At 38.5% G+C, this 12,670-nt stretch overlaps 1 non-coding gene across 1 annotated transcript; it reads right to left on the bottom strand.

Moving 5' to 3' along the window:
- Positions 1–12,361: 12,361 nt before the first annotated feature.
- Positions 12,362–12,466, bottom strand: LOC122025945. Its single transcript, XR_006123947.1, has one exon. It is a non-coding gene; the product is annotated as a small nucleolar RNA R71 (small nucleolar RNA).
- Positions 12,467–12,670: the final 204 nt, after the last annotated feature.

Below are 12,670 nucleotides of genomic sequence, written 5' to 3' on the forward strand. Positions count from 1 at the left end.
TATGGCCGAAACTTACCCTAGCCTCATTTTAGGTCATTAAACAACATATAGCATGAGAACTTTGGCTTTCTACTTGTCATATTTCATGTAGAGTGACATAAGCATATTTAATTTTTGTTCTAGGGTTTCTAGGGCATCTATCCCTTCATGGCTGAAACATACAATGGTCCATTTAGGTCATGGAAAAATTATACAAGCATGTGACACAATCAACATATTATCATATTTCCATAAGAAGCATTTTTAATACAATTGGTTTCAATTCTAAGGCCTCTAGGTCATTTAAACCCTACTTGGCCGAGACTCATCAGTGTTTAAATTTGCTTCAAATAGCCTAAAAGCATAGGAAGTCATACAAGTTTCATAGCATGTATAAAGACAAGCATAATAAACATACATGTGAATTGTGTCTTAGGCTTCCTAGGTTTCTTTCCTTTTTCTTTTATTTTTTTCCTCATGGCCGAAACCTACCAATCTCTAAACTAGGTTTTAAGTGGCCTAAAGCATGGAAAACCTAAGTAAGTTTCATGGAAAAAATTACTAAGAACATCATATACAAATTTGGTTCATAAACAAGCTAGGACCCTTGTGATCTTACATGTCATATATCATGTAACTAAATTCTCTATACCCTAATTAAGCATGAGAGCATTAAACAACTTTCATATCTTAATATCACAGAGGTCTTGAGCATGTTAAAATTTTGTTTAAGCTTTTCTAAGCTATCCATCTTATCATGGCCGAAAATCTTAATGAAGAGTTCATGAATTTCTAACAATATTCAACATGCAATTCTTTAAGAGAACTCTATATTCTATCATATAAACATGGTTACTTAAATTTAAAGGTCTTCCTAACCCTAAGTTCTTTTCTTGGCCGAAACATATGAGTGGATTTCTTTTGGTTCCAAGTAACTTTTAAGCAAGAAAAACCAACAAAAGACCCTTAGTAATTCATGGAGGGAATCTTGTACTAGTTTGGTTAAACAATGATTTCCCTAACCTCTTTAAAATATTTTTGGCCAAAATTCTAGGGTTAGGTACTCCTCTGACCAAGCATCATATAGGTATAAAAACATGAAGGAAAACCTTCCTACATAGCATAGAAAAATATCATGAAATGAGGACTTGTTTAAACCTTCCTAGATTTGAAAACTCTTCTTTGGCCGAATTTTTCTTAAATTCTATTCTAGGTTATCAAATCCTCATAAAATCCGAAAAGCACATAAAAATCCTTGTACCACAGGTGAGGGGAAGCTTACATCCTTTTCGCTTGTGGATCTAAGGTGTGGTGATGGAAGAAGTAGCCTCTTCTTCTAGTTCCCTTCCCTTGATTCCCTTGCTAAGTCCTCCTTGTATCTTAGGCTTTCTTAGGATAAAACCTTGGCTTGGGGCCGAAGATGGAGGAGAGGGGACTGAGGGTTCGGTGAGGGAGAGGGGAGAATGAGAGAAATGAGAGAAAAATAAAATCTTCTCTTTACATACTCTCTTTTATGTTAAGGGGAAAGAGGTAGCAAACTTGGTTTTTGCTTTCCTTCTCCCTTAGCCTTTTTTTTTCATTTTTTTATTTTTATTTTATTTATTTATTTGTTCTCATCATTCATGATGAAACAAGGGGGAATTAATCCCCTTAATTCCCTCCTTTAAGTCACTGAAAAGAAGAAAAAGAGGGAGAAAAAAGAAGGAAGGCAAGTTGCCTTTCTCTTGCTCTTTTCTTGTTTTCTTTTGGCTAGCTTTTACTCTCACCCTTATCATGATTTTCCCTCCTTTGCTATCAATATATTATTCCTATCCCAACTGGTTATTACCCATTAATCCTATCATTCACATCATGAGAGGTTCAAGGTTCAATCCTTGACCATTCCCTATTTTTATTTCTTTTTGGTTCAACATTCTACTAATATTTTTCTAAGGTAAATTCATCATTCTCTTATTTATCTTAAAAGCTTAGTGGGTGTTACAGATAGATTGTATGTGTTCATATCTTATATCTTGATGTGGTTGAGGAGAGATGAATTCTTATGTTGATTATCCGAGGGGCGCACGTGAAAGTCAAGCCTGCGTAAAGACAACTTAGACTCATTCCTAATTGATCACATTTAGGTATAGACTTCAGTCCTAGACCAGTTGCCTATTGCAAGAGGGAACCGACAACCTCCTACAAATGATGAACATTTGAGAAATAAGATTTGGTAAATCATTTACGTTGAATAATCATACAAAGAAACTGAAACTCCTAGAACATACCTTTATCATAGCCCTTACTCTTGTTTCTTATTCTTTAGTTTCTATGTTTTACTTTGCATAGTTGTACTTTGCTTTTGTCAATCCATTGATTTGTTGTTTAGCTTACTCGCGTTGAGATATCTTTAGTGCTTATACCAGTCCCTATGGATATGATATCTTTTATTATTACTTACGACATTTCCGTACACTTGCGAACGTCAACAAGTTTTTGCCGTCGTTGCCAGGGACTGTGCTATAACATTAGAGATTATCAATTGAGTTAGACTAAACATAACATAACTTTTCTTTACATTAGCATATTTGTAACTAATCTTTAGAATTCTGTTTTCATAATTTTTGTATATGTTTCTACTTCTTGACAATTCATTTTGTTGCAATTCTAATTCTAACTTTGCGATCTTGATTTCTAGCATCCTAGTCTATCTTTTCCCTATTTTTCTTTCGATCTAAGTTTTATTTTTCTCTCTACTTTTCTTTTGTAAACATATCTTGCAATATGGTTCTTGTGTATCAGAAGATCAAACTTTGTAAAGGCATCAAGAATAACAAGAACTTATAAACACATTTGTTGATTAGCATATGAATTATTCTAGACATATTTCTTTTCCCTTTTGTCTTTTATTTTCTTTCATTATTCACTTTCTTTCTTGCAATTTAAATTCTATATTTTCTTTCTTGCTTTTCATATTGCATTTTATTTATTGTCTTTGATTCTTCATTTTATAATTTTTTTCTTGAATAAACATGAGCACTAACTGTTAGCTAGAGCCCTAGAGCCAATCATTTGATGATTGTATTATATTCTTATATTAATAAAGGCATTTGTTTGGTTATTATACTTACTTGTATTGGTGCCAAATAAACTAAGTATAATAACGTCCTTGAGTAGAAGGTTCTTACCTATATCAATCGATTGGTTGAATCGATAGTGAGATGATATAGGGAACACTACTCTAAATCATTCGTAGTCGAGTATTAACATTCAGGGACAATGTTAATGCAATAAGACTATCATGTAGGTCAACTCGATGACTTGATCTCACAAGTCATGGATATGGAGATATCAAGTTGACACATGGGTATGCATTAGAGAATGTATACTGAATGACCCGCCATGAGAAAGTATCATGGATCGTTATATGAGTATCATATACTTTCTCATGTGACTATTAGTATGACTATTGGTCCTTTCACCTGAAGTCACCATGGTTCCCTACATAAGGAGTTATGTACTTTGGTTTCGTCAAACGTCACCCGTAACTGGGTGGACTATAAAGGCGATTACTGGGTATATAACGAATTATGCAGAGGGATGTGAGTGATGTAGATGGGATCTATCCCTCCCATATGACGGGAGCGACATCGGTATTTTTGATAGAGTTAGACCACGAAGTGCATGGCCATGCCCAAATGAGTCAACAAGAGATGTTGAGCTCATTTGATTGAGTGAGTCTACTTGGAGTTCAAGATTTAGATTGATTAGAGGATGACACGGTCTATGCCTCACATTGATCAATCTACATGTCTAGGATAGAAGGACAATGTCACATATTATGAGTAGTCACAATTAGTAGTCACAAGGTGATGTTGGATCTCAACATTCTTGTAACTTGGGTAGCAATGATATTGCTAGATGTCGCTCATTGCTTATATTTCTAAAGGAGTTTAGAAACATTGCAAACGTTACAAGAACCTATTGGGTCACACACAAAGAACAAGTGGATGGAGATTAGGTTCATATGATGAACCAATTGGATTAGGTTCATATGATGCACCAAAGATGGGATTCAAATTAGACTTATTGAGTTAGACTCAATTAGATTCAATTGTTGAATGAGTCTAATTTAAATTTGATTCATTGAGTCAATTTATATTAATGAATTGAGATTCATTAAATTAAAATTGACTTGAATCAAAGGTTGGATTTGACTCAAAAAGGAAGAGAATTGGTCAATTTTGACTTGACCAAATGGAAGTTGAAACATCAAGTTTGACTTGATGCATTGCCACATCATGAAGGTTGACTCATCCTACATGGCATGACTAACCTTGCCACATCATCTCCACCTCATGGAGGTTACACCTCCCATTCCATTTAATGTGGCCGACCACATTAAATGGGGAGGTTACAAGGTGTGGCCGGCCACAGTAATGTAGTGTGGAGGTTTTGGTTTTGTTTATTGATGTGTGCATTCATTCTATTATCTTCTTCCTTGGTCTTTCTTCCTCCTTGCTGCTATTTCCGTGAGTTCTAAGCAAGGGTGAAGGTGGTTGAGTGAGTTCTAAGAGAATAAGGAAGAGTGAAGGTCACAAAGGAGGATACTACTTCTTGAGTGTATGAGATTCTTTTTGCATCCTCTATTTTTCTTCCTTTCAAATCCTACCCGAGAGCCCTAGAAAGTGCTAGCACACTTGGGGTTCTCTCTTCTCCATTCTTGAGTGTTAGAGAACACATCTTGTTCATGTGGATATCACTAGAGAGTTGTCTACGTTGACAACATCGAGATCCGGCGTACCTTGGACTTGCAGGATTGCGAAGGGCACGCATCAAAGGTATAAAATGTTTTTCCTTTGTAGATCTACTGTAGATCATAGTTTGAAACTCGTACTCATATTTTGAAATCTATCCTTCGCACGAGATCCAGTAGCATGGGTGATTCGGGGTTTCCGCGATGCGAAAAGCAGTTTTCGCGGCCCGAAAAACCCAACAGTGGTATCAGAGCCACGTGCGAAGCGAGTACGAATTTAGATTCAAATTTTTATGAAAAATATAGATCTGTAAACTTTCTGTAAATTCATGTTTTTATAGTATTAATGGGTATTTTTCTCGTAGAAGCGAAGCACAAGTGTTTAGACACTTGTAGGCTTCGACTACCGAGAAGGTTTTTCTGAAACGGCAATGTTTCGCCCCAAATCCTTTTGGGACAGCGGGCTTAGGTGCTGTTAGATCGCAAAGGAACCCTCGTGATGGTTAGATCGCGGGTAGGGGCGCTGCCCCTAGCCCCGCAAGGGGATTCGTTCCATGATTGCGCCCGAAAATGCTAAACGGGACCGCCGGGAAAAATTTACTCATAAAATTGTAAAAATTATGAAAATTACATAAAATTATGAAAAAAAAAATATAATTTAGAATTATATATTAATTTTGTGATAGTCATGGCCCAAATACCCAAATTGGATTTGGAAATGTGTTGTAATTCATAATACGGCCTGCGTGCCGTTATGTGATGTGCGTGCTGTATTTATTTTATTTTATTTTCACAACCTGCGCGTCGTGCCTTTCTCTTATATTCTGGTTGTAAATTAGATTTAGACTAGAATGTAACTCGAGTTTCAAAATTATAATGTAAATTTTGAAGTGGTGGAAGGTCCACACGAGACGGAGTTACGAGGAGGGCGCGAGCAACACAAGGTGGTCAAACGAATAAGTTTGAGAAGCTGTTGACCTTAGGTTGACCATCCGATCTTCTCATTGGCTTGAGAAGATCGTAGTAGGGTCATGACACAATCACAAAATAATTTAATTAATTGCTTATATGTATGTGATGCATGTTTAATTAAGTAGTTAATTAGTGCCTAGCGTTTAGATTGGATCTAAGTCGTGCACATGATGCACCTTTCGATTAGATTAGATCTATCAAGTATATGATACGCATCATCGTTTAGATTAGATCTAAATCACGTCAACTCGTAATGCCTACCATGCCGTGATACCTACCACTACCTCGATCGCATGTTGTTGTTGAATCTGCCAAAGCAGAGCAACGCATACTATCTTGGTAGGGTACGGAGGGACAATCTTGGTCCCGCCTATCAACGCATGGGTGAGTACAACTCAATTAGATTGAGTATTCCTAGTTAACTCGGTTGGATAGAGTATAACTATAGGCATTCTTCCAACGGTTGGAAAGTTAGGTCAAAATCACATATATATTAACTCTCGGGCGTATTAGCCAAAGCTAACTCGAGTTTTAATATAAATGTGAATATTGATCCTATAAACAAGAGTTGCATAGAGATGTAATTGGTAATCGTTACCTACCGATCATACTAAAACTTGGGCGTATTAGCCAAAGCTAACTAGTATGATGTGGATCATGTCCCACTTGAATTATAGAATTCAGTGGGAGCATCATTTAGTTAAAGGACTAATTAAATGATTAAGAATATGATACTTATTTCTGCATTTATTTCTGTTGTAGATTACCATGACGTCGAATACGAACACCTTCTCCCTGCGATCTGTCCTTAAGAAGGACAAGATAAATGGAGCAAATTTCCTGGACTGGTACAGGAACTTGAGAATAGTTCTCACCCAAGAATGTAAACTGTACATTTTGGAGCAGCCCATTCCGGAGGCTCCTCCTGCCACTGCCACGAGAGCAGACCGAGATGCTTACAAGAAGCATCAAGATGACGCATTAGATGTGTCCTGTCTTATGCTCGCGACCATGAACTCTGAGCTTCAGAAGCAACATGAGTTGATGGGTGCTTATGATATGGTTGAACATCTTTGTCACCTATATCAAAGACAAGCAAGGCACTGGAAGAGGAACTCCAAAGAATACCTGGAAGATCTTAAGAATAAGAGAAATAAGATTTCTACTTCAGGTATACATGTTATAGAAGTCAACCTCTCTATTTCTTCATCGTGGGTATTAGATACCGGATGTGCTTCGCACATTTGTACTAATGTACAAGCGCTGAGAAATAGCAGGGTATTGACGAAGGGTGAGGTAGACCTACGAGTAGGCAATGGAGCACGAGATGCTGCTATTGCTGTAGGAACTTACTATCTATCTCTACCCTCTGGGCTTGTACTAGAATTATATGATTGTTGTTATATGCCTGCCTTGACTAAGAACATAATTTCAGTTTCTTGTTTGGACAAGAAAGGATTTTCGTTTACAATAAAGAACAAATGTTATTCCGTCTATTTAGACGACATGTTCTATTGTAGTGCACCTATGATGAATGGACTCTATATTCTTGACCTTGAGAGCCCTATCTATAACATTAATACCAAGAGGTTCAAGTCAAATGACATGAACCAAACCTACCTCTGGCACTGTCGCTTAGGTCATATAAATGACAAGCGCTTATCCCAGCTCCATAAGGATGGTTTGTTGGACTCATTTGATTTTGAATCATATGAGATATGTGAGTCATGCCTACGAGGCAAGATGACCAAGACTCCCTTTAGTGGGCATAGCGAGAGAGCAACTGATTTGTTAGGACTCATACATAGTGATACATGTGGCCCTTTCAATGTTGCTGCTAGAGGCAGTTATAGATACTTTATCACATTTACTGATGACTTCAGTAGATATGGTTATGTGTACTTGATGACACATAAGTCTGAATCCTTTGAAAAGTTCAAAGAATTCAAGAATGAAGTACAGAACCAGCTTGGCAAGAGTATTAAGATACTTCGATCAGATTGAGGTAGAGAATACCTTAGCCATGAGTTTCGTGACTACCTAGCTGAGTGTGGGATTCTATCCCAACTCACTTCTCCTGGAACACCATAGTGGAATGGTGTATCCGAAAGGAGGAATCGTACCCTATTAGATATGGTACGATCTATGATAAGTCACACAGATCTTCCGACATACCTTTGGGGCTATGCTCTAGACACGGCAGCTTTTATACTCAACCGAGTTCCATCCAAGGCCGTGATAAAGACACCATATAGGATATGGACTGGGAGAGATGTCCAGGTATCTTTCATGAGGATTTGGGGTTGTGAGGCTTACGTTCAACGTCAAGTCTCAGACAAGTTAGGACCCAAATTCGACAAGTGCTACTTTATTGGATATCCCAAGGAAACTAAGGGATATTACTTCTACATTCCCAGTCAGCACAAGGTAGTTGTGGTAATGACTGAGGTGTTTCTAGAAATGGACTTTGTTTCTAGAAAGACTAGTGGGAGCACGTTCGATCTTGAAGAAGTTCAAGATGCGAACAATAGCACTGATGCCTTGATGGAAATTAAATTGGAACCACAAATTGATGTCGATGATGATGTTCCACAAAGAGTTGAGGAACAACAACCAGTTCAAGTAGACATACCTCTTCGCAGGTCTGATAGGGTACGTCGTCAGCCTGAGAGATACTCATTTCTCTTGTCTGACCATGATGACGTTATGCTCATAGAGGATGAGCCAACCACCTATCAGGAAGCTGTGATGAGACCAGATTCCGAGAAATGACTAGAGGCCATGAGATCCGAAATGGAATCCATGTACACCAACCAAGTATGGACTTTGGTTGATCCACCTGAAGGGGTAAAACCCATTGGGTGTAAGTGGGTCTTTAAGAGAAAGACTAACATGGATGGACTTATCTATAAGGGTCGCTTGGTAGCTAAAGGTTTCAAGCAGATTCATGGTATTGACTATGATGAAACCTTTTCTCCAGTAGCGATGTTTAAGTCCATTTGGATCATGCTTGCTATTGCAGCCTACCATGACTATGAGATATGACAGATGGATATCAAAACCATGTTTCTGAATGGAAATCTACTCGAGGATGTGTACATGACACAACCTGAGGGTTTTGTAGATCCACAGCATACTAGCAGAGTATGCAAGCTGCATAGGTCCATTTATGGACTAAAGGAAGATTCTCGGAGCTGGAATCTTCAATTCGATGATGCAATCAAATAGTTTGGTTTCATCAAGAAACAAGATGAACCTTGTGTCTACAAGATGGTTGTAGGGGACATAGTTGTCTTCCTCATATTGTATGTGGATGACATACTACTCATTGGGAAGGACTTCCCTTTGCTTCAGTCTGTCAAGACCTGGCTAGGGAGTTGCTTCTCAATGAAGGACTTAGGTGAGGCATCCCGCATTCTAGGGATACAGATCTATAGAGATAGATCTAAGAGGTTGCTTGGCCTAAGTCAGAGTACATATATTGACAAGGTACTCCTTCGGTTTGCCATGCAGAACTCCAAGAAGGGATTTCTGCCGATGTCACATGGCGTGAGTCTTTCGAAGACTCAAGGTCCCTCTTCTAGAGTGGAGAGAGACCGCATGGATCAGATCCCTTATGCCTCTTCCATAGGATCGATCATGTACACCATGCTATGTACTCGACCTGATGTCTCGTATGTTTTGAGTATAACAAGCAGATACCAGTCAGATCCAGGTGAAAGTCACTGGATAGCAGTCAAGAATATTCTTAAGTACTTAAAAAGGACTAAAGAATATTTCTTGATATATGGAGGTAATGATGAGCTAGCTGTAAAGGGTTACAGTGATGCTAGCTTCCAGACCGACCAGGATAACTATAGATCGTAGTCGGGGTTCGTGTTTTGCATTAATGGTGGTGCTGTGAGCTGGAAGAGTTCGAAGCAGGACACAGTAGCTGATTCTACAACAGAGGCCGAGTACATTGCTCCATCAGAGGCAGCAAAGGAGGCAGTTTGGATCCGCAAGTTCATCACTGAACTTGGGGTGGTTCCTAGCATTGCTGACCCCATTGAGCTCTATTGTTACAACAATGGAGCTATAGCACAGGCGAAGGAACCTCGCTCACACCAGCGGACCAAACACATACTACGGCGCTTCCATCTCATTCGAGAGATCATCGAGAGAGGAGATGTGAAGATTTGCAGAGTACCTACAGAGGCTAACATCGCAGATCCCTTGACCAAGGCTTTGGCACAGAGGAAGCATGATGGTCACACTAGGTCATTGGGGCTTAGATCCTACACTGATTGGCACTAGTGCTAGTGGGAGATTGTTAGCTAGAGCCCAAGAGCCAATCATTTGATGATTGTATTATGGACTTATTGTATCATATTCTTATATTAATAAAGGCATTTGTTTGGTTATTATACTTACTTATATTGGTGCCAAATAAACTAAGTATAATAACGTCCTTGAGTAGAAGGTTCTTACCTATATCAATCGATTGGTTGAATCGATAGTGAGATGATATAGGGAACACTACTCTAAATCATTCGTAGTCGAGTATTAACATTCAGGGACAATGTTAATGCAATAAGACTAACATGTTGGTCAACTCGATGACTTGATCACACAAGTCATGGATATGGAGATATCAAGTTGACACATGGATATGCATTGGAGAATGTATATTGAATGACCCGCCATGAGAAAGTATCATGGATCGTTATATGAGTGTCATATACTTTCTCATGTGACTATTAGTATGACTATTGGTCCTTAGACCTGAAGTCACCATGGTTCCCTACATAAGGAGTTATGTACTTTGGTTTAATCAAACGTCACCCGTAACTAGGTAGACTATAAAGGCGATTACTGGGTATATAACGAATTATGCAAGGGATTTGAGTGATGTAGATGGGATCTATCCCTCCCATATGACGGGAGCGACATCGGTATTTTTGATAGAGTTAGACCACGAAGTGCATGGCCATGCCCAAATGAGTCAACATGAGATGTTGAGCTCATTTGATCGAGTGAGTCTACTTGGAGTTCAAGATTTAGATTGATTAGAGGATGACACGGTCTATGCCTCACATTGATCAATCTAGATGTCTAGGATAGAAGGACAATATCACATATTGTGAGGAGTCACAATTAGTAGTCACAAGGTGATGTTGGATCTCAACATTCTTGTAACTTGGGTAGCAATGATGTATTGCTAGATGCCGCTCATTGCTTATGTTTCTAAAGGAGTTTAGAAACATTGCCAACGTTACAAGAACCTATTTGGTCACACACAAAGAACAAGTGGATGGAGATTAGGTTTATATGATGAACCAATTGGATTAGGTTCATATGATGCACTAAAGATTGGATTCAAATTAGACTTATTGAGTTAGACTCAATTAGATTCAATTGTTGAATGAGTCTAATTTAAATTTGATTCATTGAGTCAATTTATATTAATGAATTGAGATTCATTAAATTAAAATTGACTTGAATGAAAGGTTGGATTTGACTCAACAAGGAAGAGAATTGGTCAATTTTGACTTGACCAAATGGAAGTTGAAACATCAAGTTTGACTTGATGCATTGCCACATCATGAAGGTTGACTCATCCTACATGGCATGACTAACCTTGCCACATCATCTCCACCTCATGAGGTATGCCACCTCATGGAGGTTACACCTCCCATTCCATTTAATGTGGCCGGCCACATTAAATGGGGAGGTTACAAGGTGTGGTCGGCCACACTAATGTAGTGTGGAGGTTTTGGTTTTGTGTATTGATGTGTGCATTCATTCTATTATCTTCTTCCTTGGTCTTTCTTCCTCCTTGCTGCTGTTGCCGTGAGTTCTAAGCAAGGGTGAAGGTGGTTGAGTGAGTTCCAAGAGAATAAGGAAGAGTGAAGGTCACAAAGGAGGATACTACTTCTTGAGTGTATGAGATTCTTTTTGCATCCTCTCTTTTTCTTCCTTTCAAATCCTACCCGAGAGCCCTAGAAAGTGCTAGCACACTTGGGGTGCTCTCTTCTCCATTCTTGAGTGTTAGAGAACACATCTTGTTCGTGTGGATATCACTAGAGAGTTGTCTTCGTTGACAACTTCGAGATCCAGCGTACCTTGGACTTGCGGGATTGCGAAGGGCACACAACAAAGGTATAAAATGTTTTTCCTTTGTAGATCTACTATAGATCATAGTTTGAAACTCGTACTCGTATTTTGAAATCTATCCTTCGCACGAGATCCAGTGGCATGGGTGATTCGGGGTTTCCACGACGGGAAAAGTGGTTTTCGCGGCCTGAAAAACCCAACACTAACATGTCAAGCATACCCATGAGAAATTTTTCTACACCCTTTTCTGCAAGATTTCTATCTCCCATTGTGCAACCTCAAATTGAAGCAGAAAGTTTCCAACACGACCCAGAGTTAATTTTCAAGATAGAAGGTCACAAATTTTGATAAGAAGTATCAGAAAGTCCTTATCTGCATCTTGAAACATTTTTAGAGATTTGTGATATGGTGAAATGTGAAGGAGTGTCATCAGATGCAGTTCGATTGATGGCATTTCCTTTCTGTATCAAGAATAAAGCAAGGACTTGGTTATATTCTCTCCGTCTTCAAAGCCTCACAAGTTGGGAACAATTGAAGAAGCAATTTCTGAATCATTTTTCCCTCCAAGCAGAACAGTGTATATGAGGAATTGCATAACAAATTTTGCTCAGACATACGGAGAATCGTTATTTGAGCATGGGATAGATTTAAGAGTCTTCAAAGACAGTGTCCTCATCATGGTTTTGAAAAATGATTTATTTTACACATATTCTATGGGGGAATTTCTTTCTCAGACAAGAGTTTATTAGATTCATCAGCTGGAGGTTCTTTTATGGACAAAAGTGTAGATGAAGCATATATGTTAATTGATGAAGTGACATTGAACCTCCGTGAATGGTCAAACATAAGTTGGATGAAATCTCCCTCAAACATTCAAGAAGTGCAAGC

This window comes from Zingiber officinale, chromosome 9B (genome assembly GCF_018446385.1).
Source record: "Zingiber officinale cultivar Zhangliang chromosome 9B, Zo_v1.1, whole genome shotgun sequence".
In the NCBI taxonomy this organism is placed as follows: domain Eukaryota; kingdom Viridiplantae; phylum Streptophyta; class Magnoliopsida; order Zingiberales; family Zingiberaceae; genus Zingiber; species Zingiber officinale.